We start from the raw sequence: 27,615 nt of genomic DNA, 5'->3' as shown, positions 1-27,615 counted from the left end.
CAAAAAAAAGCAAAAAAAAAAAAAAAAAAAAGCTACTCTTGGAGGAAGAGGAAGAGAGGGCACAGCTGGGTTATGTCGTATCTCTTGTAAAATCTATGAGAAGGGTTTAAAATCCTTTAAAGAAAGCTTACTTTGTCATCATCATATTTGTGCTACTCTTCTTGTCTAAACTTAATTATACATTTCTAAATTAACTAATCTTATGAATACACATTTATTGAATGAGCTCCCTATATTTGGAACTGTTTAAAGGCCTGAAAAGAAGAATAGACATCTGTGGGTTGTTAATAGCAGTTCTGGACACTATATGTCCAAATTAACTTTTCCCCCCAATCCAGAGCAGTATATGGTATGTATAACTGGTATCATATTCAGACATATATACACATGGCATTCATACATATACATACATATGTGTACATACATTTACATGCATGCACACACATGTACACACACATACCTATATATCAGGTTATTGCTGCCCTGTGGTCATTATTTAAACATCCAACATTTGCTTCTGCTCATTGCCATGTTGAAGGTAAGGACACACTAGAAGTGATTCTTTCCCATTGATGGCAATACATACCCTATCAGAAATCTGATGGTTTTTCCCTCTAGAAAAAAAGGAATATATTTTTCTGACAATCAATTAAAGATTTTGATTATCCCAAAACAGAAGTGATGGAAGTAACTTTTATGGGAATGTACACTCTTGTTAGTGGAGTATGCTAGAATTTTCATTTTGTTGGTTGGGTACCAAGCTACTAGAATGTAAGCTCAATGTGGACAGGGATTTTGTGTGTTTTGCTCACTATTGTATCCTCAATAAAAATTAAATGTTTTAGATTTTGATGAAGTCACTTATTTACTTTTTGGCTTTTTTATTCTTCTTGTTATTTGACTTTGTGATTATACGATATGATCCACTTAGAGTTTTCTCCACAGGGCTAATTTGGTAACATTTTACATCTTATTAAGGACACTTAGTAAAACTAATGATTTGTGAATAATTTATGAATTAATTTTATAGGGAATAACAGTTAAAAAACCTAATGACTTGAATATTAGTGTTTAGCCTTTCTCTTATAGTAAACTTTTATAAGAGTTGGAATAAGATTTTAAAACTTTCTCAGGATTATAATCACAGATATGAACTATATTAAAGAATTCCATTAAGAATCATACTGGATTATTCACATTTCAAAAAACTCTGTAAAATTTTCTACAGAATGGTTCTAAATTACTTACCTAGTAAGTTTAAACATAATTTTTATTGCCAAAAACTCAAATTTCACATCATTTTAGGACCATATATATTGTAAAATATGATATACACTAGCATCTGGTTATGGTCAACATCTACCAGAAGAGTGAATATAGAATTTCTTTAAGATCTCTGGTTCAGAAAAATGTCCTAGCTGTATTTATAGCAGCCAGTAAAATAATTGCTGTAAACTTACCAGCACAATGTGAATCTCCCCTCCTGCTGCCATTAACAGACACTAATAGAAAAATTAATTAACTTTTTTTGTTATCTGGCATTAATTATTCTCACCTAAAGATACACAAAACATTGATGAGGTACAGAGTAGTTTCATTCATCATAATTTTAGAGATGGAGACAGTCTTAGATAATGTACACTTACTTTTAGCATCGCGATTATAGATTATAATTATGTAACAAGTTGGGTAATATTTTTGTGGAGGGGTGTTTTGATTAAGCTTTTGGTGCCTTAATATTCTTGCAGTAGCCTTTTTTGTTAAGTTTTTGCCCAGAGTGCCATTTGAGAGATAACCCACTTACTCCAATTTGAAATTTGCATAAGGATGAAAATAAATTGAGATCTGTTGAACATTTCTTTATGCCTTTGATTTTTGAAAAGAAAGCCTTAAATAAGGTGCACAACCTGTTATAACTGACGTTTAAAACAACACAAGAAGCTGTTTGGTCAGTAGATAATACCTTCTGGTATTCTTGAGAAAAAATAAAAGTTACTGCATTTTAATTTTAAAGAGAACCCTGCCAGAAGCCTCTCCCTTCACAGTTTGGACACGGTTGGCCCAAGGTCAGACAGGGTTTGGTTGCCTCTCCAGCAATTCATTTGTCTCACCACTGTCCCTTTCTCTCATCCTTGAGAAACATGGTCTCAAGGTATAGTGTGTGTGTGTGTGTGTGTGTGTGTGTGTTTTAAACATATGGTCTACCTTTCCATTTTTTTGCAGCAACTTTTTTTTCTTTGAATGGCCATCCTACATTTTGAGCACTTCTTTGGAGTATAGAGTTTTTTGCCCTAGGTTGTTGACTATTCTAGGGCAGGATTCCTCATACCATGACATTTGAATCAGATAACTCTTTGTTCTGGGGGGCTGTCTTGTGTGATGTAACAGTCTGTGGTGTCTCTGGTCTCTACCCATTAGATGTTAGTAGTACTTTCTCCCTTCTCTTCTGACAACCCAAAAGGTTTCCAGACATTGCCAAATGTCCCTTGGGGGACATTCTGGTTGAGAACCACACGTGTCCCTCCTAATTTTATATGTAGGTTAAAAAAAATGAATTTTTACTGAATTGAAATAATAACTTTATTATTTTAAGGCCTGATTATACTGGGTTGAAATGGTAATTTTTATTTTTAGCTTGTGTGTACCAATAAATACATAAGAAGTTAGAGAGGAAGTATATAGAAAATTCTTTGATTATAAGAAAAACAACACTTTTGTATTAAACCACTCATTTAATGAATGATATATGCTATTAATAACCTTTCCATGCTAAGGAGCTTATATAAAAACATAGTTAGCATTTTTGGTACTATATGTACTGTTCAGAGGGTACAAAATGTCAATAGTTCCAAGAATGTTGATATCAGACTATTTGCAGGTATTAAATTTCATACCTTCCTCTAAATGCAATCTAATTTCTGAACTTCTCCCATTCTTTCTTTTTAAGTTTGATAATTATCTCTGCTTTTAAATGAAAGGGATTTATTCTCTTAATTTTGCTCTTTTTGGTTTCTCACTGAATCCTACTTATCATGAATTTGTAGCAAAAAGCAGGAGGGTCAAGTTATATGACATTTAAGTTAAAAGTTTGTGGCTTTTAGTGTTGCAACTCAGTACTGACAGTGTATTATGAGCAACACAGATCAATATTTTCTGTAGTTAGTAGGTCTTGGAGCAGTTTTTTCTTGTCATCTCCTTTGGCTTGCTTTAAAATACATAATCAAAGCATGTGGTGTTTTTTAATTTTGAAATGCTGCTCTTTTAAAAACTTGTAACTATTTCAACCAGGAAGAAAGGCTTCAATGGTAGAATAATAATGTCTTAAATACCTATCATTGGTAGAAATAAAAAAATTAAATGTTTCAGATTTGTTTCATGCTGTGCTTATGTTTTCTGTTGCTATAATGGATAACATTTTCAAAATTTGAAGATAAACAGGAAGATTTGTTGAGGGAACAGTATTCTCATATTGATATTTTGTGTTTAGTTGTGTCATTGTCCATAAAAATAACACAAGTTCCACTGATGCATATAGCAAGTACATAGAAATGGTGAATTGGATGATGTGCCTGACAGAAATGCAGTCTGAGAAGAGAATTTTCCTCTTTGAATAGAAGTCTCTTTACACTTGGCCTGAATTTCTTTAAGATAACAATACTGCCTTTCAGAATTTAGCCGTTCTTTAAAGATATTTTTCATATCAGCATATTCCATCTAAAATACCTCATGCTAAATATGTTAAATTTAAAATGAGAAGCATTCAAACATTAATATCTGAATTAAGCACATCAAAATTAATTTTATACTTTTAAATGTGGATATTATAATAGAGCATTCTTTCACAAGGTTGTTTTTTAGATTATTTTACAAGTAAAAGCAACTGGAAAATTTTGGCAAGCTTGGTCTTTTTCAGAGTGAGTATGACTTTCTTTTTATAGGAGAGTCCTAGCAGATTGTGGTCTATTTTGTGAAGTACTGATTGTAGGGGGAAATAAAGATGCTATTTATTTTTTTGATTTTCTTTAAACTGAGCAATCAAATTAAAATATGTGATAATGTTTCAAAAGTAATCATCATATATGTTTTTATCTCTCTCTTTTTTTAAAGTTTATTTCTTTGAGAGAGACAGAGATAGTGCAAGCAGGGAAGGGACAGAGAGAATCCCCAGCAGGCTCCATGCTGCCAATGCAGAGCCTGATGCAGGGCTCAAACCCATGAAACCATGAGATCATGACCTGAGCCGAAACCAAGAGTAGGGTGCTTAACCGACTGAGCCACCCAGGTGCCCCCATGTTTTTTATCCTTTTATGTTTATTTTCTCTGTAAACTATTTTTCTTCCTTAATTCCTTAATATTTTTCACTTTATTCAATTAAAATTTATTAATCACACATTTACTACTAGTCAGGAATTATCATGAGGACTAACCCTTAAAAACGATTAGAGGGAATAACAATTCAGTTAAAATAGTTTACAGCTGGGTGGCTAAATATTCTGAAAGAGAGCAGACTAGATGAATCAGTATCAGCTTGGAAAGAGAACTCGTTTTTTTTTAACTCTGTTCCACTTTTTAGTTGAATGACTTAGATGACTCCCGAATCATGAAGTCTAAGTCAGACTCCACTCACTACATGGGGTTCAACTTTGCAACTCCATGTAAGGTTGAAAGAAACAGCTAATGCATTGAGTGGGTAAATTAGAATTGAAAGTTATCTCCATGGGCTAATATGCTATCATAGCAAAGAAAATGTAATTTAATATGGGTACATGTATATGCCTCCATTTAAGGATGCACAGAATAGTCACTTACATTTAAGAAAATGCAACAAAATGGTTTTCATTGACTATCTATTTTATAAGAACCAACAACATGATAAACCTGCTAAAATTGCATAAGTAATAACAGGCCATAGTAGTTTGTTTTAAAATCAGGTTTTCCAAGGGGCTCCCTGAACTATGTCATCAGCTCTTCTAGAATATTTGTTCTATTCTGGATGTCATTTCTTAAGGAATAGTATGACATCCACCCATATGAGTGAACAAGACATGCTTTGAGGAAGAGGAATTTTATTTGGAGGAATGGCATGAGATGTCTGGTGAAGGAAAATAGTGGGGAACTTGATCTCAAGGGAAGATTTCTGTCAATGGGCATAATCCTTACAGAAGGCAGAACTAGGATCATTGAGCTGGTATAAGCTTTAGGGTGGTTGGTTAATAATAGTTTCAAAAGGTGGAGCCATTCAATATTGGATTAATTGGACTGCTTCACAAAGTGGCCAGAGGTAAAAAGTGAATCTCAATGATTGCAGACTCCAAAGTCAATATAGTAGCATCAGTTGTATTCTTATATCCTAATAGCAAATGATTGGGAAATGAAATTAAATAGAATTCTATTTATGGTAGTGCCAAAAATCATAAAATACTTAAGTGTAAATACAACAGAAGACTAAGACCTCTACAGTGAAGGATATAAAATATTGCTAAAAGAAACTAGAGAAACCTAAGTGAATGGAGAGATTAAACCATATTTAGTATTATGTCTTCAGAGATGGGAAGACATGATGTTCTTAATTTTTTTAATTTATCTTTTTATTTGAGAGAGAGAGGAGAGAGAGAAGAGGGGGGGGAGAGATATCCCAAGCAGGGGAGAGGGACAGGGGGAGAGAGCCTGATGCAGGGCTTGATCCCATGATCCTGGGATCATAGCCTGAGCCCAAATCAAGAGTCAGACTCATCGACTGAGCCACCTAGAAACCCCAGGAAGACACAATATTCTTAAGATGGAAATCCTACCCATATTGATTTATAGATTCAGTGTTATCCGGATCCCAGTTCCAGCAGGCTTTTTTTTTTTTTTCTTTTGGTTGAAACTAACAAGCTGATTATGAAATTTATATGGAAGCTAAAAAAGACAATAGCCAAAGCAGTTTTTAAAAGAATGGAGTTGGAGAACTTAACTGTACTTGATTTGAAAGCTTACTATGTTAAAGCTACAGTTATCAATACAATTTGATATGCTAAAAGTTACATAGAGCAGAGAATTCAGAAATAGGCCCACCCATATATGATCAATTGATCTTTTAATAGAGGGACCTTTTGTGAGACAGTTTCTTATGATTCTCTGAAAGTTCTAATTATCTTCTGAGAAAGAGGCATTGACATCTTTGTTCCAGATCATCTTTACAAAGATGTTTATATAAGAAATAGCTTTGGGAGGTTGAGAAAATACCTTTCTGTGCAACAGAGACTGGATTTGTTTTCTCCCATGATAATAAACATAAATGTCCCCCACTTAGGCTGAAGCTGGGCAGATTTGCTAGCAGTCCCTTTATAGGAGTTGTCGGAGTCTCCTCAGCTGTGACCAAGACCCACTGTGTGTGTAGCCATCTTCACCTGAATTTATCCATCCATTTCCCCCATGGCACATGGTGGACAAGAGGAGCCAATGTAAACATGAAGCTCATGCTGCCTGATAATATAAGAGTTATAAGGTACTTTTTCTATGACCCAGGAGTTTTGGGTCTCCTGCTGGCATCAAGGAAACTGTGTCAGGGCTAACTTATGGCTTACAAGTAGGACCATGTCCAGCCTTTCATAGCTCTTGACTGTACCAAGGGAATTAAAAGGGGAGAGGAAAGTTGTTTCAGCCAGTCGCACTGGATCAACTGGTTATAAATTTGGAAAAAACTGGACATCAACCTTTACCTCATACTAGATGTAAAAATTAACATAAGAGGACTCATGGACCCACATGTACAACATGAAACTACACTACTGATAAAAGAAAGCACGGACCTTAAATCCTGCAACCTTGGGGGGAAGACACAGCAAGTCGTATCATAAAGGAAAATATTGACTAAGGGGATTTTATCAAAATAATAAACTTTGTCTCTTAAAACATCCATTAGGGAACAACAAAGTGAGACTGGCAGAAAACATTTACAAAGCATGTATCAAAGGACTTGGCTTTCAATTTAATAATAATGAGACAACCCAATTAAAAAACCATAGACAAATGTTTGGACATTTCACAAAAGACAATCTACTAATGATCAATAAGGAAGTAAAAAGATGATCAGCATAATATGTCATCAGAGAAATGAAAAGTGAAATCACAGTTTCATCCTACTACTTGCCCATTAGCACGTGAGCCTTTTGGAGCAGCAGGAACTGTTATCCACCGCTGAATATATTAGTGTAATGGAACAGGGTGTAACTACATTGGTAGGCAATTTCTTAAAAAGTTAAATAGACAGATACCGTGAAAATAAAAACTTAAAATATATATATACATGCACTGTATAAGCCAGCCATTCCACTCCTAGTTATTTAGACAAGAGAAATGAAAGCATATGCCCGCACAAAGATTTATACATGAATGTTTAGAGTGGTTTCATTTGTAATAGTCCAAACTGGAAACAACCCAAATGTCATCAATAGATGAATGGATAAACGGTGTCATACTCATGCAGTGGACTGCATTACTCATCAGTAAAAAGGACACACAAACAGCCGATAAAGGCAACATTATGGAGGAGTCTCAAAATAAACACACTTAAAGAAGCCAAACAAAGAATACATATTATTTAATTCCATTTCTATGCAATTCTAAAAGCCCAAACAAATGAATCTATAGTGACAGAAAGCATATCTGTGTTAATCTTGTAACAACAGTAGAGTGAAGCATGGATTATAAAGGGTCACAAGGAAGTTCTTGGGGCTGGTAGGAATGTTTTCTTTACTTTTTTTAAAAAAATCTTTTAATGTTCATTTATTTTTGAGAGNATAGTCCAAACTGGAAACAACCCAAATGTCATCAATAGATGAATGGATAAACGGTGTCATACTCATGCAGTGGGCTGCATTACTCATCAGTAAAAAGGACACACAAACAGCCGATAAAGGCAACATTATGGAGGAGTCTCAAAATAAACACACTTAAAGAAGCCAAACAAAGAATACATATTATTTAATTCCATTTCTATGCAATTCTAAAAGCCCAAATGAATCTATAGTGACAGAAAGCATATCTGTGTTAATCTTGTAACAACAGTAGAGTGAAGCATGGATTTTAAAGGGTCACAAGGAAGTTCTTGGGGCTGGTAGGAATGTTTTCTTTACTTTTTTTAAAAAATCTTTTAGTGTTCATTTATTTTTGAGACAGAGACACACACAGAGTGTGAGCTGTCAGCACAGAGCTCGATGTGGGGCTTGAACTCACAAGCTGTGAGATCATGACCTGAGCTGACGTTAGATGTTTAATCAACTGATCCACCCAGGGACCCTGTTTTTTTGATTGTAATACTATTTTCATGGGTGGGTATATAGGTCAAAACTCATCAAACTGTACATTTTAAATATATGTAGATCATTATACGTCAATTAAATCTCAATAAAATGGGGAAAGGAAGACAATGTTAAATATTTTTTTTAGAATATTCAATTTTCTGAGTTCAGCTTTCTCACNCTGGTAGGAATGTTTTCTTTACTTTTTTTAAAAAAATCTTTTAATGTTCATTTATTTTTGAGAGAGAGACACACACAGAGTGTGAGCTGTCAGCACAGAGCTCGATGTGGGGCTTGAACTCACAAGCTGTGAGATCATGACCTGAGCTGACGTTAGCTGTTTAATCAACTGATCCACCCAGGGACCCTGTTTTTTTGATTGTAATACTATTTTCATTGTAATACTATTTTCATGGGTGGGTATATAGGTCAAAACTCATCAAAGTGTACATTTTAAATATATGTAGATCATTATACGTCAATTAAATCTCAATAAAATGGGGAAAGGAAGACAATGTTAAATATTTTATTTTTTTTAGAATATTCAATTTTCTGAGTTCAGCTTTCTCATACAAAAGAGGTACATTTTCATTTGCTTTATGGAATTTTGATTGTGGCCTCATGAATGATTTGCCTATGTATTTTAGGTCCATATAGTCCCATATATTTAGGTTGGGGGATAACATAAAAGCAATTTAATTTCAGTTGGCCTCCCTTTCCTTAACTATAAATTTAGGGTTTGTCAGATCACCAAGGATTCTCCTATCATTGAGAGTCTGTAATTTAGTTACAGATCAATTGGTCTTGTGGGATTAAGAGTTACTTCATAAGAAAACATTATAGAGAGATCAGGAATATCTAATCATATAGATTGTGTTAATTCTTTTAGAGAGTTTTTTGAATAATTTTAGACTAACCTGGTAATGCAGAGAGTTGACAGTTCTGCCCAGAGATGAAAACCCAGTCTTTGCCTGGATTAACTAGTATTTAAAATCAGGAGTACAGGGTACAGGGACATCGGGGTGGCTCAGTCAGTTGAGTGTCTGACTCTTGATTTCAGCCCAGCTCATGATCCCAGGGCCTGCATGAGGCTCTGTGCTGAGTGTGGAGCCATTTAAGGGTCTCTGCCTGCCCCTCTCTCTTGCTCACAGGCTCGCTCTCTGTCTGTCTCTCTGAAAAGTAAAATAAAATAAAATCAAGAATCCAAATGCAGTGTAAGAAAAATGAATTTTTATTGTATTAAAATTATTTCATATTGTTTACCGTGTATTTGGAATGATTCAGAAGCGCAGTCTCATGCTTTGCTCAAGGAAATTTAAAAATTAACACAACAAATTTTATTAAATATTATTAATATAATTACACATGCAACATGTAGTAATCTAGTATGTTTTTATTAGAAATTGTGTGATGGGACAAGTGTTAGATAAACGTCTTAGGAATAGGGGAAAGAATATGTGTTCACATGGCTAAATAGAATGTGGGACATGGGTGTAGGAAAAAAAAAGCTTTTTTTTTTCACGTTGAGGAAAAAATGCCTTTTATGAAGTTTAACGCTCTTGAATATGCTTATAAGTTTTACTCTAGTATACTCATTACATCAACAATATCCTGTGTAATACATGCAAATTCCATAGACAGACGTTCCCGGGTGACAGAAATGAACACCTACAGAACTTGTTTGTATCAGGGCTGCATTGATATAATAGCCCTCTTTGAGTGGAGCCTGAAGCAGGAAGATAGCTTTACTCCCCAAACGTTGTGGTTTCGCTCCTCAGGCTATGCTTGGACAAACAGGGAGGTCAGTGTGAACACTTGATTTGCAGGTTAGTCTCAGAAGAAATTCTCAGAAGTTATTTTTAAAAAGCCAAGGAAAATAGAGCTCCTGTTTTTGATGCATATGTCACAGCTGAGCCTTCTCGTTTGAAGAACTTCATTGAATATTTTTTTGCCTTTTGGAGGGTAAGCTCTAGACTATATTCTAGACACTGTAGCATTGATAACATGTTAATATACAGAGGCTCTGTGTATTCTTTGCACCAAATGCTTTCCGTTCTCACACCGCTCTGCCACACATCTTTTTCATAGGGTGAGGAAGTGTTTCACGGATGACCAAGCCAGTTTTTAAAAGATGGCATAAAAACATCAATTGAAATTTATTATTATTATTATAGTTGTTGTTAGGAAGTTCTACATTAGTGTAACTTCCAAGTATTTTGGAAATGTAAGCAGGTTTCGAATCTACTGTAGTAGGCTTGATTTTGATTTAGAGGAAGTATCTGGAAAAAAGATTAGAAAATTGTGATCTAGATAATCAATTATCAGGCAATAGCTTATGATGTTAAAATTCTAAGCAGTTTGATAGAATGCAGATTGAAATGATAAATGATAATTAGATGTTCAATCTTCAGTGTATGATTGGAGCCCAAAAGGTTTGCTTAGTCTTAAGAAATTGCCGAAGAAGCCATGTATGTTTGTAAAGTGAAAGGTTTTTTTAATGAGTTCAAGTAAGAACTATTAAGTATAGGAGATTTATACACTTTACTCCTGAAATTATTATAATTTCATATGAGAGTTTTACCTAAAAAGTCCCAGGGAAGAAAATCATATTTTGGAGCATGTCTTTCCTTTTTTTAAAAATAATATTTTTAATGTTTATTTTTTGAGAGAGACACAGAGTGTCAGCTGGCAAGGGACAGAAAGAGAAGGAGACACAGAATCCATGGGGCCTGATGTGGTGCTCAAACTCACTATGAGATTGTGACCTGAGCCAAAGTCGGACGCTTAACCGACTGAGCCACCCAGGTGCCCCAAAGCATGTCTTTTCTATCTTATTAGTTATTTGCTTTTCAGAAAATTATTTAGATGGTATAAAAACATAAATTGAAATTTATTATTTTTATAGTTGTTAGTAAGTTCTCCATTAGTGTAACTTTTCAAGAATTTTGGAAATGTAAGTAGGTTTTGAATCTACTGTAGTAGGCTTGATTTTGATTTAGCTTTTCAGAGTTTTTAGCTTTTCAGAAAATTAGATGTGTTTGAGTTCTTATTTCTGATGTACATTTTATTGAATCAGAACTGACATACATTACCATTTTAGTTGGTTCTTAGTGTATTAAATGATTGGCACACGTCTTACAGTTTTGTGTTACAGTCTGAGAGTGACATCAGACCCAGTCTCTGCACTGTGGCTGGTACCAGTGGGGGGGGAGGGGGGGCTCTCTCCATTGCTCCCTGGGACCCTGAGGAATAGGGTGAATTTGGTACTGACAATGTCAGAGGGTCCCCATAGTCCTCTATCTCTACTCAGATTCTGTTTTATCTCTCTGAACTTGTCCTTTACTTATGATTTTAAGTTTCTTTAAGGATCACCTCAGGCTGCTTTTGTGCTGTACACAGCACCTAGCCCTGTGGTACTGCTCTTTTTCCAAAAGTTGGTATTTCAGCGTTCAGATTCCTCTCTCTTACTTATGAACCGAGTATTGGGCAAATGTGTCAGAGCGTCTTTTTTTTCATCTGTGAAGGAGAGATCATAACATATATCTCAAGATAAATGGTCAGATCCAAAAGAGATAGTATTTAGAAAAGGCTTTTTGAAAGCCCCAATTCAAATGTTATTTATCTTAACTCACTGTTTAGTCAATAAATTGAATTTGAATCGATAACCTTTTTACATTTGATGATATTCTTGATAGCCAGTAGTCAGTATTCCATTAAGTTTCTCTGAGACTGTGGTGAAAGGAAAACTGTGTATTTTAACAAAGGAAAACTGTATTTTAACATGTTTTGGGAAAGCCATTTTTGTAAGCTTTTTTGGGGTGTGGGATGGTACAGTTTGAGATTAGGGAATGAGACTGATGTATATTTTAGCCTTCTGATTTCTTAGAGGGAAATGCTTTGTACTCAGTCTAGCAGAGTTTTCTTGTCCAAGTGTTAGTTTTCAACTTCCGGCTGTATGAAGACAACAAAGGAGAGAGACGTGACCCCCAGAGGGCAAAGAGTGACTCTGGCTGTCTACTTACTTAAAGCTTCCAGTAATCAGACCAATTCGACCAACAGAGTAGCAAAATGTGGTAAGTCCGACCGCCTTAACCGCTTGCTTTTACTTTAGAATGAGAAAAAGATTTACTTCTAGCTTACCCAAGAGTGATTTTCTAAATATTTAACAACTAGAATGGCATAGGCGCCAGGGGGTTAAGGACTGGAACGGTGTCCTGGGGACACCCTCCTCCCCCAGGGTTTAGATCTTTAGTTACGGACTTGGTGGGGGGTGGTGGCGTCCTGGGGACACCCTCCTCCCCCAGGGTTTAGATCTTTAGTTACGGACTTGTTGGGGGGTGGTTTAGGGCAGGGCCTGGGCCGGAGGCCCATGCAGGGGGTTCTGGCTGCGGGGACTGGGTGGCTTGTGTGGGGAGGTGGCTTGGGCCCTCAGTTAAATAGCGGCTGCTGCCCAGGTAGTTCAGAAACCTGTATGTCGCTATGGAGTGTCCAGCTTCAAGTTTCCCTGTGTGTGGACATCTAAAACTGGAGTCATGAAACTTCATCTTCAATTTTATTTTATAGAAACTTCTTCCTTTTTATTCTTTAATCAGCCGTGGGAGATAGTTGTAAGTGTAATGGAATATAATGTTGCCTTTTTAGGAACTTCTATATTGTTAGCTTTAACGCTTTAGCTCTGGGAAAACTATTTAAAGAAACCTTATTTTGAATACTTTCATAAAGTGATGGTTTTTAATTTATCTTACTTATAATTATTTATTAGGTTTGTTATAAAAGCAGAATTAAGAGAGCATTGAAGCCTAGATAGTATATAGTTGTGGAAGTTCTAGTCTATGTATAATCAGAACTGGGAAAAGAACCTAGAATGATTTGAACTGGATTGGTCTACGTCATCCTTGATCAGTCACCCCGCTGGTAAAAGCTCAAGCCAGATTTCATTCCTGTCTCCTCTTAGTTTTCCTGTAACCTGTTTGGGTGGAGAAGTAAGGTCCCTCTCTACAGTACCTTCTTCAGATCACATTGGGGACAGTTGTGACATACGAGTTTCATAATATGTAGCATGGAAGTTACTGTTCCTATTTGAAATTTAGGGTTAATTGAGGCCCAGAATTTCTTGGTTCCTGATGTGATTTAGTTTCCCTATTTACACTGGTTGACTCAAAGATGCAATTTGTCAATTTTTCTGCACAGCCGACCAAAGGTTTCCTCAGTATGCTCCTGGTTGCTTAAGATCATAGTGAGAGTTAATAGGGCAGATCTGTGGAATTCTTCTCTAATATGCAAGTTGTGAAAGCTTATCACCAAGGGAAAAAAACTTGATACTTGGCATTTTTACTCAGGCATAATCCTTTGTGTGTGTGTGTGTGTGTGTGTGTGTGTGTTAAATTGAATCAGGAAAGTGAGATCCAAGAAAGCAAGCTCACTCAGGAAGATTTACTCATTAAACTGACTGGGATTAGTGGGACTAATTGGACCCCTTCCTCAATCTACCCACATCCAAATCTTATCCCTTAAGACCCAGACAACATGATGTCTTGTCCATGTAGCCTTCTCTGGAGAAAGTAATATGTGACCTACAATGGTTAGTCTGTTTCTAGAACAACGAAATGGGGACAATCTGAATCCAGAAGTTACAATTTAAGGAGAATCTGTTTTGGTGAATATAGTCTGGGTTATCTGGAACATTGTTACCATCTGGTCTGTTCTTTTAGTACACTTAAGAAAATCTGCTTTTATTACAAAATATAATGCATACACCAAAGTGTATAAAACAGTGTGTAATATGTATAGGTATGAATAAATTATAAAATAGACACCCATGAAACCACATGAAAAGTCATTTTAACTTTGTTTTTTAAAATTTTTTTAATGTTTATTTTTTGAGAGAGAGAGGCATAGCACCAGTAGGGGAGGGGCAGAGAGAGAGAGGGAGACAAAGAATCCAAAACAGGCTCCAGGCGCTGAGCTGTCAGCACAGAGCCCCACAGACTGTGAGATCATGACCTGAGTCAAAGTCGGACACTTAACCGACTAAGCCACTCAGGTGCCTCTTAACTTTGGAAGGCCACCATGACCCCTGGTTTAATGATAAGCACTTTGTTTAATTTTAGTTGTTTGTTTTTGTACTTTGTTCCTTTTAAAATAAAGTTATATTTTAATACTTGCTCCTTACTTTTGCCTATTTTAAGTACATGTCCAAATCCTATATTCTTTTTTTTTCGTACTACAGGGCTGTCTTGTCTTTTCGATTGCTAGAATTTCTGCATAGAGCTTGACTGGAATCCCTTTGTTGCTTACATGGGTTATAATATCATGTCTCACTCTATAACATGTCTTTTCCTTATTATGTGTTCATTGAATAACAGTTTATTGTTTTTAATTTAGTCAAGTTTATCAGTTGTTCCCTTTATGGAAATAATGATTTTAGAAAACTATTTAAGAAGAATTTCTTTCCCCTAAGATCATGAAGATATTATCTTATATTCTAAAAACTTGACAGTTTTCTCTTTCACATAAGGCCTGAAAATTTCATCTCAAGTTTGTTTGTTTTTTTTTTTCCTGGATAGTGTGAGGGAAGGACTTAATTTAATTTTTTCCGTATGGATATCCAATTGTCCCAACATTATTTTTTGAAATGACTGTCCTTTCTCTACTTTCATGAAGTGCTGCTTTTGTCCGAAGTCAACTCTTTCACATATTATGGGTCTGTTCCTATGCTCTGTAGTCTGTCCCCATTGTCTTTTGTTTCTGCACTGCTGTAGCAACACTTTGCTGTCTTAATTTCTGTTTATTTGTAATAACTCTTCATATCTGATGGAGTTCTCACACTTTGTTCTTCTTCCAGGTTGCCTTGTTTACTCTTGGCCTTTTGCATTTCCATATAATTTTAGAATTAGCTGGTCAATTTCTACACAGACCCTTTTGTAATCTTAGATTGTGATTACATTAAACCCATAGAATATTCTGGGGAAAATTGACTCTAATGGTGTATCTCTTCATTTATCTATGTCTTCTTGCATGTCTCAGTAAAATTTTATAAAGCTGTCTTTATGTATTTGTGTACATCTTTTGGTGGATGTATTGCTACTTAGCAAGATTTATGGTGTCTGGAATTAAAATACAAATTAGTTGTATGTCTGTATAGCAGCAACAAGCACAGTAAAACTTAAAAAGAGGGGCACCTGGGTGGCTTAGTTGGGTGGGCATCCAACTTCAGCTCAGGTCATGATCTCACGGATTGTGAGTTTGAGCACCGCGTTGAGCTTGGGCTCTCATGTGCTGACAGCTCAGAGCCTGGAGCCTGCTTCTGATTCTGTGTCTCCCTGTCCTCCCTCTCTCTTCCCCTTCCCCACTCATCCTCTGTCTCTCTCTCCTTCAAAAATAAATAAACATAAAAAAAAAATTTAAAGATACAATTTGCAACATCTTCTATTCTAGGGATGCCTGGGTGGCTCAGTTGGTTAAGCATCTGACTTCGAGTCAGGTCAGGATCTCATGGTTCATGAGTTCAAGCCCGGCGTCAGGTTCTGTGCTGACAGCTCAGAGTCTGGAGCCTGCTTTGGATTCTGTGTCTCCCTCTCTCGCTGCCCCTCCCCTAGCCCCTCTCTGTCAAAATAAGTAAACATTAAAAAAATCAAAACATTAAAATCAAAGTTTAAGATGACTGAGCTTTATGATACAAATGAATTCAAAGCATTTTTTCCTCTCAAAGGGAGAATATATAATGCATAAGTATAGTGCTCATTAATGTTATCTATTTGTTAAAGTAGAAAAAAATATTTTATATTTAAGAACTCTACTTTTTTTATAAAGCTCAATTTTTTTAGAATAGAAAAATGTGAAACTTTAGCTTATATTTATATATCTTTTCTCCTTCTGTCAGTGACTGTCACCTTGCCAAATCTGTGGGAGTTTTATGATCTGTTATCCTCTGAGATCTGTGGATTCATTTAACATTTTGCTGTGATTTTATTGGTTTTGGAATCAAGAACTAAAAACTGAATATAGTTCACTATTCATATAACAAGATTTAAGAATGCTTAGTTTTTAAAAGTTCCTTTGGTCCCCATTAGATTTATTTCTGTTTGACTAATGAGTAGATGGAGGGAAAAAAATCAAACATTGCATATGGTTTCTGGAGGTATGTTTTAATAAAAAAAAATCAACTCTGGTCAATGAAAGCTTTCAGAAAATGATTTTATGAAAAACTTGCATTCTTATAAGTTAAGAGTAGTTTTTCCCTAATCCTGAATGTCAGTCATACCAGTCTTTTCCTCTTCTCTGTTTTCGATTTTTGTCTGTTTCTTAAGACTATTTCTTAGCTACGAAAAGACTTGCCTGAGAGTGGTCTCCCACTTAAGGTGGAGGTCAATAAAATGGTAGTTGGAAAAACTCCAGATTGTCTACTACATAGGCTAGAATGGAATAAAAGAAAAATACGTAAGTGCTGTTGTGATTTTGTACAATATACTCTCAGCTCTCTTAATAAGACTATGGCATAAGCAGTGTCTTTTACACCAAAGCTTGCAACGCATTTGGAGGTCATGAAATAGATATATATAAAGCATTGCAATCAGTTTTTAATTTAAAGACTAGCATGGACATTTTTATTTTAAAGTGAATATAAACTTAAGGGGATTTTAAGTAGGACAGGTGAAATAGACAAATTAGCATATTGCATCATGAAGTTAAGTATTTGTTCATGAAGATTTAGTATCAGTTCCACAGATAGTATCAAATACTGTATGTCAAGATTTAGTCCAAGAAACAGAAACAAATATTTTAAACAGGAAGATATTTAATGCAAGGGAATTAGGTGCTTATAAATTGACTGAAGATATAAAGAATGGGTACTAGGCTGTTCCAGCTGGAATGACTTCCAGAGAGTGTGGAAGCGATCCACGTAAGAGCTGCATAGATGTGAGGCTGTTGCTGGAGCTCTGAGTTTACGAACATAGTCCATAGCTGCAGTCAAGTATTCCAGAAGCCAGAATCAATCTGCTGCTGCTGTGGCCACAGTTGCCTCTTGACACCCAGAAAATTGGAAAGTGCCATTATAGGCACTGCTGTAGAAAACCTCACGTTTCCTTGTCTTTGTTTGCAGTTGAAACAGCCAAAGTGTGCGGGAAAATGGCCTCAGCTTCATTTCTGCTTTCATCATCTTAGACATGTTCCTTTTAAAGATTTGCAAAACTAATTCTCCTCTAGAATTGTAAGAGAAACGTTCTTAGCTTATGGTCCTTTCTAACTATGTAGATGGAGGATAGAAGGACAGATGAGTGAATCCATGGAATACTTCTAACTCAGTTCACCCCCTTGATTGCTTAGTACTCACACATACTCTTCTGCTCATCTTAGGCATCCAAATGGCAGTACTAGTGGCAAAACCATGCAGCTGTGACTCCTAGACAGGAAAAGAGCTCACTTCTCCCTAAAATGGGTTAGAACAGTTACTGGATCCAGTGAATGGACTTTCTTATCCAATAGAAATGCATACTGAGATAATTGTATGTAGTCTGGGATTTGCCCTACAATATTCTAGGGAAAAAAGTGGGAGGGAGAGCTGAGGCAAGATTGGCAAAAATGTTGATAATTTTTGAGATTGGGTTATGAATACATAGTGGTCGATTATTTTTCTCTATTTTTTGTAACCTTTGAAAATTTTTATAACTAGAAATTAAAAACATATAAATGTAAATCTTAGCTCATACTTTTTTAACCTAAAAATTGGCCTGTTACAGTTGGAAAGAGTAACAGACAGAAGCAGTGGAAACAAAAAAACTGAACTATAGTGGTAAAGACATCTACGGAGGAGAATATTGATTCTCCTCACGTTCTGAAATCTTTCATTAGTGATTGCATTCTTAACTATCTATCCAGCATTGTCGCTCTCATCTTTTTGTTTTAGAAAGAAAATACAACATAGGGTTATGATAATAATTAACACCCACATTTGTTATGACCAAAAAGTAATTTACTATCATTTGACTGAATTAAGAATTGAGGAGTTAAAGGTAGACATGATGTATTATACCTGAGAAGTCTCAAGGCCAGATCTTCCAACTCCAAATACCAGGTTTGCACTACTGAAGTAATACTTAAGTTGTTATCAAACCACTAGCATCTTGGGACTCTATGCATGTATTTTATTCCCTTACCCTTTTTTTGAGAATAGGGATCTGAAAGAATGGTGTGTGTGTGCTCGTATGTATATGTGTGTGCACGTGAGTGTGTGTGTATGTGTGTGTGTATTTTGACACCAGATTAATATGAAAAGTGGTTGTTGAAATTTCCAATCTTAACTCTAACAGAGATCTTGGTAGTTGTCACTTCTGTCCTTCCAAACAGGGAAATGGCTGCACAAATTAAAAGCTCAGTATCTCTCATCATAGACCTATGGTTGCAAGACAGACCATTACCCCGAAATTTGGAGAGTGGGGGCATGCACAGGGTGTCAGCCAATATCTGCTTACCGAGAGCAGAAGCTTCGGAAGCAGTAACACTTAAATAGTAATTCTGATAAATTACTCAAGGCTGAGTATGCACTAGTGTGCTCCAGTATCAGGGTGGGCTTCAGCCCTCACACGTTCATGAGCCTTACCTACAGGAATGCCACCAAGTTCTCACAATGAAGATCTGAAAATGGTGCCAATATGGCTCTGACACGAGGAGTGGATGAGTAATCATCTTAAAATACACCCAGAGCCTTCTCCATAAAAAGGTGACTCTTTGGGGTGAAAGACTTTGTGGGAACCTTGCCCAAGATCCATGGGAGTCAGACATTCACCTGTAGACCCCTGTAGCCGTCCTAACTTGTTGAAGGAAGTAAGGCAAATGCTATTCAAGAAGAAACACTTGTAACGGTCACAGGCCAGAGGCATTGGACTCTTAGAAGACTGACATTTAAGCAGAAGTTGACAGAATGCTACCTCTTACCACATTTTACCACAGTTCCAATCGGTTTCCAGTATAATAACAGTGAATTACAGCTGAAAAAAACTAACTGTGAGACACAGACTCCCTCTGAGGAAGAGTATGTAGGGAAGCCCAAAGTTAGGAGCCTGGGGACAAAAATAGTACTAGAGGAATGTGTCGGCTCTGTCCCCTATTGCCACAGCAAACATTAAACATGACCCTGAGCATAGCCAGATGAACATAAATCTTCTGTAAAGGCTTATTTACTTTAGTTCCTGTTTGCCAATACAGTACACATGCTTTCAACAAAAAAATTACAAGACATCTCTGAGGGGATAAAAGCAGTCATCAGATATGATACAATTACTAGAATTATCAGGCAGGTAATTTAAAATAACTCTGATTAATCTATAAAGGGCTCTAATCAGAAGTAGACAATATGCAAGAATAGATGGCTTGTATAAGAAGGGAAATGGAACCTCAAAGAATCAAAAGAAAATGCTAAAAATCAAAAGCATGGCAACAGAAATGAAGAATGTCATCAGTGATGTCATCAGTAGACTTGACATGGCTGAAAAAAGAATCCATGAGTTTGAAATCGGTCAGTAGAAACTTCCTAAACTGAAACCCAAAGAAAGGCAAAAAGCAAACAAAACAAAACAAAACAAAATAAAACAGCATTGAAGAACTATGGAACAACTTTTAAAGGTTTTACATACCTACCACTGGAATACCAGGAGGAGGATAAAGAGAGAAAAGAACAGAAAAGATATTTGAATATAATGGCCAAGACTTTTCAAAATTAATGGCATTCCAAAATTAATTAATTGATGAAAACTGCAGACACAGGAGGCTCAGGTAATAGCAGGTAGCATAAATACCAGAAACAAATAAGTAAACTAAAAACAGAGACCAACAACTCATACATCATACTTAAACTGCTGAAAACGAAAGGCAAAGAGAAAATATTGAAATACGCAAGCTGGGGAAAATACTTTACCTATGGAGGATCAAGAACAAGAAAGGTGAATGTTAAAGCCAGGTTTCAAATATTTAATGATACGCATATTCATATCTTCAGTTTAGCAGTGATGTTTTTAAATGCCCACCAAGTGTCATGGTTTATGCAAGGTGATGCAGGCAAAATAAGGCCTAATAACCTCCCTCTCCCCCACCCCCAAGTAGTTACAATCAAGTAAAAAAAAGTAAGAAAGGTATATGTATAATATAATTATGAGGAGGAGGAGGAGGAGGAGGAGGAGGATGATAGGAGATTTTAAAGTTATCACAAGAGAGGTACTACTGTGGACAAAAAGCATCATGGGGACTTAGGGGAGGAAAAGCTAGCCCTGGCTGGGTGGGCCAGGGTCAGCTCCATGAATGATGGCATTAATTGGCCAGTGTACTTACAGGTGGTCAGCTTCCTCTCCTGTTGCCCACGGGAGTTGACCCAAAACTTGACCTTCATCATTTCCTCACACTTCTTTAAATTTTCACCTGCCCCTCACTCAGATTATCCTGTTTTCTGTTTCGCTGAGAAAATAGTGACAACAGAGAACTTAGGCCATTGTTCCTTATACCCTTTTTCTCATGCTACGTCCAGTTTTTATAAGGCACTTTCCGTTCTCTGCACAAGTTATTTAATGTGCCCTCACCTCTATTTCTACAGATACTCTCTCAATCCTAGCACATCCGTCATAATTATTTTGATGATCTCTCACTCTTCTCCCCAGTACCATCTTTCCAGCCTCCTCTATATTCTCCTTGAAACCGATTAATCATCTCTCCCCCATGCTTAACCTTTTCTACGCTTCTTGCATTGTCTACAGAATAAAATCTTCCTCTTCAGCTTGTCTCTCAAGGACCCTCCTGTTCTGCCAGAAACTACGTTTTGTGATTTCTGAGAGGAGATATCCCATGAAATATTTTCCGAACTTATTTGACAGAAATATCCATTTAATGTCTCCTGGGTCTGTAATGCTTTGCAGAGTGCAGTTTGGGAAATGCTGGGATTGAATGAAGAATGTGAACTTCTGGGAATGGGAACATGAGGAAGAAGCATGACTGAAGTCATCTTGGTGGTAATGAGCATGGAGAATCGGCCAGCTGCATATGAGGTCATGACATACATTAGTACATGATTCTCCAAATGCTGATGTCTCCTCCAAGGTTTTTAGGAGTGAGCCTCTGTGTCTGTTTATAATCTGCAAAGACTCTGTCATGCAGAAAAATAGGAGGAAAAGCCTTTCCGTTCTTAATCTCAGGAGAAAATAGATTTTAACCACGTTTTTGGAAACTTGCACTGGCAGAATTTAAAGTCTTCCAGAGAGCTCAGTTTTATTTCATTTGTAGTTATATTTCATTTTAACAATTCAAACGCAGGATTATTTGGCAAATTTGAGAAGAATGATGCATTTTCGTTTCTTATGAGTTTTTGTGCTCTTCTTTTATAGCCTCCCTGAAATATTTGCATTTCTCCAATTGTCATCCAAGTATCTGAAGGTATACTTGATAATATTCCTATCACAAAAGCCTGTGGTTCATTGCGTGCTCTTTTATTTGCAATTTCTTGTAACTAGGAATCTCCCACTTTAGTTTAACGGGGATAATTGACTTGTCTTTAAGGAGCACTAAGCCATTCTGAAGTGACCTATAAAAAATTTTAATTACAGTTTGTTATTACATACTATGTTTTCGTTACTATAATAATTTAAAAATTCATATTGCTTGAAACTGCTTTTAGTGACAATTGCAGGACCTGGGCTGGAGAGCCAGTTTGAGAGACTGACCACTTACTGGGTGTTGCAAATGTAAATTATAACTCTTACATAGGACCTTTATATTGTTAGAGGGCAAAATATGAGGCAAGTCCTATAGTTCATGCTTGGGAACAGAAGACTCTAGGCCTTCAACTTACAGATGAGGAGAAGGTCTTCATATCCATCTTGGCCTGACTGTCTCTATGTCCAGGCCTGTGTGTGACAGAGCCTGGGGGAGACAGTATTCCGTGGCTGTCAGGGAAGGCTGGTAGCCTTCCAGCCTCATTGTACGTGAAATGTATGTACATGAAATATACCTATGCCTAAGCATTTAGCTTTAGCATTATACTGTAAGTGTTGACTTTTTCAGGAGATACAGAATTAGGAGTGGAGAAGGAAGAAAAGTGCTTAGGGAATATGTAATACAAACACAATATGACAATGACATGGGTCTCTTTCTGAAATTTTGGCTTGAAACCCTGAAATTCCTGTTCATGCTACTACTTTTTGAAACTTAGAGGCTTCATTAGGACAGGCAGAGGGCATAAACCATATACTGTGATTCATTTAAGTTTTAGATCATTGGCAGTGTGTCAGGATTCTTTGTTGTATAATCTCTAAATATCTGTGCCTGTACAACATATCTGTTCTTCACAGGTACACAGTAACGGGAACCTTACGGTGTGCTTGATATGAAGTAAAACTTCCTATTGATGGTGAATTTGGTCAGTAGATTGTCTAATGTTATTTTCATGATCAAGAGGAAGAGAAAGCTATCAGGCTGCCAAAATACGGTGCTTTTTGCATCATCCACATGTTGAAATAAATTCGAGTTGTGGGCTTTTAGCGAGAACTCTCATTTCGGAGTTACTGTCTTTCCAATACGTGTAAAAGTATATGCTTGCTGAAAAATGTTCTATTAAGAAATATTTTAGGTATTCCATTTGCTATCAGTTTTACTAACTTAGAACCATGTTTTAAAAGTGTTTTTCCCTTCATAGCTAGAGACAGGGAAATTCTGCTACTGTGTGGCCACAGTAACATGTGTACAATTTGGGACTGCTAAATTAAGTCTTTTTTTCCTCTACTTTCTTTAAAACTGTATTATTGTATTCCTTTGTGGTATTTCCATCATTTAAGGGAATGAGATTTCAAATTGAATTCTAGAGAGGTTTAAATTCCCCTTGGGTTCTCTTTCACTGGAGGTATGTGTACGCTGTGAGGTAATCAGTGGCGCCTCATTAGGATAATACCGGCAGAGTGGTAAGACTTCCTTCTGCCTTGAATAACTGCTGAGAAAAAACAGACACCCACCACTAAATAAATACTGTTGCTTGTGCTTCGTATACAATTGAAATACTTTGGACAGCAGTATGTAACATACAGCACAATGAATGAAAAACTTGAAGTAAGGTACTCCTCTAGTAATAAACTAATAACACATCCTTTCTAAGCATGGACGTAACTTTCTACCTGGCACAGGCTGCCCCAAGCTGTTTGTTTTCTACTCCTAATTCTAATTTTTGTCTAAAAGATTCCCCGAAGTTCTGTCCACGAATACCTCTAAGCCTATTGTTCAGTACTTTTCTTAGGCTTTGAAGTAACTCAGAGGTAAGAGTTAGTGGATCTCTCTTTAGCTTGGCCAACATTGATATTCCACCTATCTCAGAAGAAAAGTAACACATTGGAAGCTCTTCACAATTTGACAAGGAGACACATCAGAAGAAGCCTTAGGCTCACGGAGGGGGAAATGAGGCAGTTCCTGCTTTTTTAGTTGTTTGGAGTTAATTTCTAGTCACTGTCCCCCAGGGGCTACTCTAAACTGCTTCCTCTCTCCCCAAGTCCTGAAACCCACACCGTATCCACGTTCTCATCTTCTGTGTACTGAAGACACTGAGGCCACCCGAAGTGAATTCCTTCTCTTGCACCTAAATTTTTGCTTTACATCGGCACGTGTGCTCTTTTCCCTTCTGTCTCCTCAGTGGTATGTAAATCATTGAAGCTTAGAGAAACAAATGTGAGCATTTTGCTCCTGCAGTATACATATACAATATCAGTAACATAATGTCCATTTTCTGTTTTTAATGTGAAAGGTTCTCGTGAGTCTAAAAGAAGATAGATATGAAAATGGCTTGAAAACTATAAAGGGTGTGCAGTAAATAAGTTGTTGTTAGCAATCCTTTCCATTGTTTGGGCTTGATAGAGTTTGTTCCAGTTTTTGTTAGTGGAATAGATTTGTTTTAAAAGGATGTAGCAAAATTTGAGTGGACTTGGTAAAGAGCAAGAATGAAAAGAATAGAAAATGGGTCCTAAGAGTAAAATTAAAAACACTTGAGACTATTTTGTCCTTATAAAATTAGGCAAGATGATTAACTCCTTCAAGCATATGAAAGATTATTATATTGGCCCATACTATACTTTTTCTTTTCAAAAATGAAGTGGAGAAAATGGTCTTGATTTGCAGAAACAGAGAAGAGTATCATTTCTGAATTAAGGGGTTATTAAACACCAAAACAAGCTATTAAAGAAAACTGTAGAATTCTCAGCTTGAGTATCATTAAGATTAAGTATTATTTCTATTAAATGTTTCAAATATCTTTTTATAAAAGCAGATGACCTGATGACCCCTTGTATTGCATATGACCTTCTGGACTCTACTATTTAATAACATCAGAATGTGGAGCATGATATGGAGCACTTATTTTTCTCTCTTCTATTAAAAGTTTTCCTTAATATGCTCATTGTCTAAGAAGATACTTTCCAGAGAGGAAAGATGGACATCTGCCTGGGTGATAGTTGGCTTGAATCCTAGGGATTCTCTGCTGCAGATTCTGGGTGATGGGGACATCAGCTGCTGTTGAGCTACTGGCTTCTCACTTCCTTCTTTCTACTACTAGTTCAGAATTGTTGGTTTGTAGATAATCTATCATCTTTGATTAAATTGGACAAGAAATAAGAGTCCACATATCCTCAGGTAAAGAGCAGACTTTAAGATCTTCCTGACCTTGCAATGCCAAAAGTAATTTTTTATTAAAAAATTTTTTTTAAATTTTTACTTACTTTTGAGAGAGAGAGAGACAGAGAGAGAGAGAGAGAGAGAGAGAGAGAGAATGAGCAGGGGAGGGGCAGAGAGAGAGGGAGACAGAATCCATGAAGCAGGCTCCAGGTTCTGAGCTGTTAGCACAGAGCCTGATATGGGGCTCGAACCCACAAGCCGTGAGATCATGACCTGAGCTGACGTCGAACGCCCAACCAACTGAGCCACCCAGGCACCCCTCCAAAATTATTTTTACATGTGAATAACCAACCGTGTTGATCAAGTCCTCTTTCCTTGTTCGTTTTCAGAGAAACAGTTACCCGCGGTCATCTGTGACCCCTAGCCGAGTGCACTGTGATATTTGTAATCGAAAGCTTTTTGTGTGTCTTGGTTTTGGTGCTGGCCTCTCTCCTGGATTTTTTATTTCAACAATGGAGTGACTCAATAAAGCAGAGAGAGACCGGTTAGAGCCCTCCAGGTGCTGTGTAACGTACACCACACGTACCTCCACTGGAGTTAGAGTCGTTCCCACCCCAAGATTAAAGTCAGTATGTCATCTCTTTGGATTACTTTTAGTGGCTCTTTACTTCTATAGTATAAATGAGTAACTTGTGTCAGTAGGCGCCATTAAGTGAGTTTTTCGGTGCAAGTGTTTTAAAGTACAGTTTTTAGTTGTTGCATCTCATGTCAGTTATCGAGTGCCATCAGTACAATTTCAGTCTTCAGTGACATGATCTTTAATTATATTTTTCCAACTCACTGTAAAGCTTTCCTCTTAAAAAATTCACTCCTTTAGCCATAATTGCCTCAGTTCTCCAGGATCTTTTTGTGACTGCTTTGAATGAGGTCATTGTTTATTCACAGTAAAGAACGTTTCTGATACTGCTTTGTTGTAAATATAGTTGAGTGCTCTAGCTGACTTTCTTGTTGAGCCCAATAAGTCTATTCTGAGTACACGGTCTCTCAGGTTCGACCTTTGCCAAAACCGAAGGAGATTTAGAAGAATTTGCCCAACCTCACGAAGTTGTTTCAGCTACTTTCAGTTTTCCTTAGGACTTTTCAATAACTTTTGCCAGTTATGGAGATTGATCCACTGGGGACCTTTTTATCTATTTGCACTGTGGTATGAAGTGAGGTACAGATTTAAAGGGAGCATATTGTTGAGGCAGCTCATTCTTTTAGGTTGTGGCAGTTGGAAGTAATACATCTAGAAATCATTCTAGAAGGTGTTTGAAGGCTAGAGATGCCGGCGGGGGCGGGGGGAGGGGGCTCAGTCAGTTAAGCATCTGACTCTTGATTTGGGCTCAGGTCGTGATCTTACAGTTTGTGCGCTGACAGCGCAGAGCCTGCTAGGGGATCTCTCTCTCCCTCTCTTTGGAAACAAGCAAACAAACAAAGAAACAAATAAATAAAGTTTTTAAAAAGAAGGTGTTTGAAGGTTAAAAAAATATTATCTATCGGCTAACTGGATATGACAAAATATAAGTATAAAGGCATGCTGGTTAATCAATATTTCCTGTTTTTCTTTAGACAGAATACTTTTTACTTGTATAATCAAATTAAAATAGGACTTTAGTTATATTTTTCCACATTGAATATTTATTTTAGAAAGGAACAGCTGTCAATAGAATTAGAAAGAAGACTTCATTGTGTTTTAATTCTGCATCTAATTTTACAGAAAACAAAATGTATATTAAACGATGGTGCAAAAAGTCTAACATAAAACCAGCTGTATGTAGAAATATTGATGCTTGTTTTTCATTGACTAAGATGATAAAAATTCAGAAACATTTTTCTTCTTAATAGTTAGCATCCATTAAATCTACTTTATGACTTGTGTTATAACCCATTCATTTATTTATCATTTTTTGAAGTATTCATTCAAAAAAAATTATGTGACTGGTCCGATTTTAAGATAAATGGGCTAGTCTTTGCCTTGGAGCTAATTTGAGAAACTTGGGCGTGAAAGATAAACAAATATTATGTAAGATGCACAATGGGAATATTATTTTAGCATCTTACTTTATATCATCTCTGCTTTTTAAGAAAACCTCTGAGATAAGCTTCACCAGTGATTTCGAAATTGCAAATATATGCTGGGTGATTTAAGGTTCTGCAAACCCAGCATCGACTGTAGGTTTAATTAATAATATATGACTCACATATGTATTGCTCTTTTCCAAGTTGATGTAGAAGCGATTTTATTCAGTGAAGTGTGATTTCATTAATACAGTTGTCAAATTCACAGAAGCTTTTTGGTCATTGTATGCCCATTTAGCTGATGCTAAATGAGTATCCACTATCATAGGATGGGTGTGTGAGTTGTTGATTTTGAAAATCAACAATGAGAAAATCAACTGGATGAAAATCCAGAATCTTGCTTTTGGATTCCAGGTTGTATTTTCTTTCTTCAGCTTAACTAATAAAACTTTATTGAGAATTCCTCGGGTGGTGGTTATTGCCTCCCAACCTGGAAGGAGTAACCAACACTGTAGGAAATCACTCAGAAATCACACTGTCCCAACACCTCTGGCCAACCCCTCCCCTGAAAATTGGTCAGGCTTTGTTCATCCAAGAAGGGCTGGGAGGCCCAATGCAGAAGGGATCATCACTTGATGAT

General features: G+C 36.5%; 1 protein-coding gene and 1 long non-coding RNA gene across 11 annotated transcripts in view; one reads left to right on the top strand and one right to left on the bottom strand.

Annotated features, from left to right (window-relative positions):
- Positions 1–27,615, top strand: part of PPP1R9A (protein phosphatase 1 regulatory subunit 9A) — a 321,919-nt gene that overhangs the window by 87,001 nt on the left and 207,303 nt on the right. The gene's annotated exons all lie outside the window — the stretch shown is intronic.
- LOC144232500 (uncharacterized) overlaps positions 17,079–27,615 on the bottom strand; it is a 10,838-nt gene continuing 301 nt past the window's right edge. Inside the window, exons 2-4 of one of the 3 annotated variants that reach the window (XR_013335415.1) lie at positions 20,610–20,732; positions 17,620–17,715; positions 17,079–17,488 (exon numbers count right to left, since the gene is read on the bottom strand). This is a non-coding gene — a long non-coding RNA (uncharacterized LOC144232500). Of the gene's footprint in view, positions 17,716–20,609; positions 20,733–25,266; positions 25,356–27,615 lie in introns of those variants that run through there. The other 2 variants (XR_013335414.1, XR_013335413.1) reach the window with 2 other exon arrangements.

The sequence above is a fragment of the Crocuta crocuta genome, unplaced genomic scaffold (assembly GCF_008692635.1).
Source record: "Crocuta crocuta isolate KB4526 unplaced genomic scaffold, BGI_CrCroc_1.0 scaffold14, whole genome shotgun sequence".
Classification (NCBI taxonomy): Eukaryota; Metazoa; Chordata; class Mammalia; order Carnivora; family Hyaenidae; genus Crocuta; species Crocuta crocuta.
The sequence above is the reverse complement of the archived record's forward strand: the minus strand, read 5'-3'. Positions and strand labels throughout refer to the sequence as shown.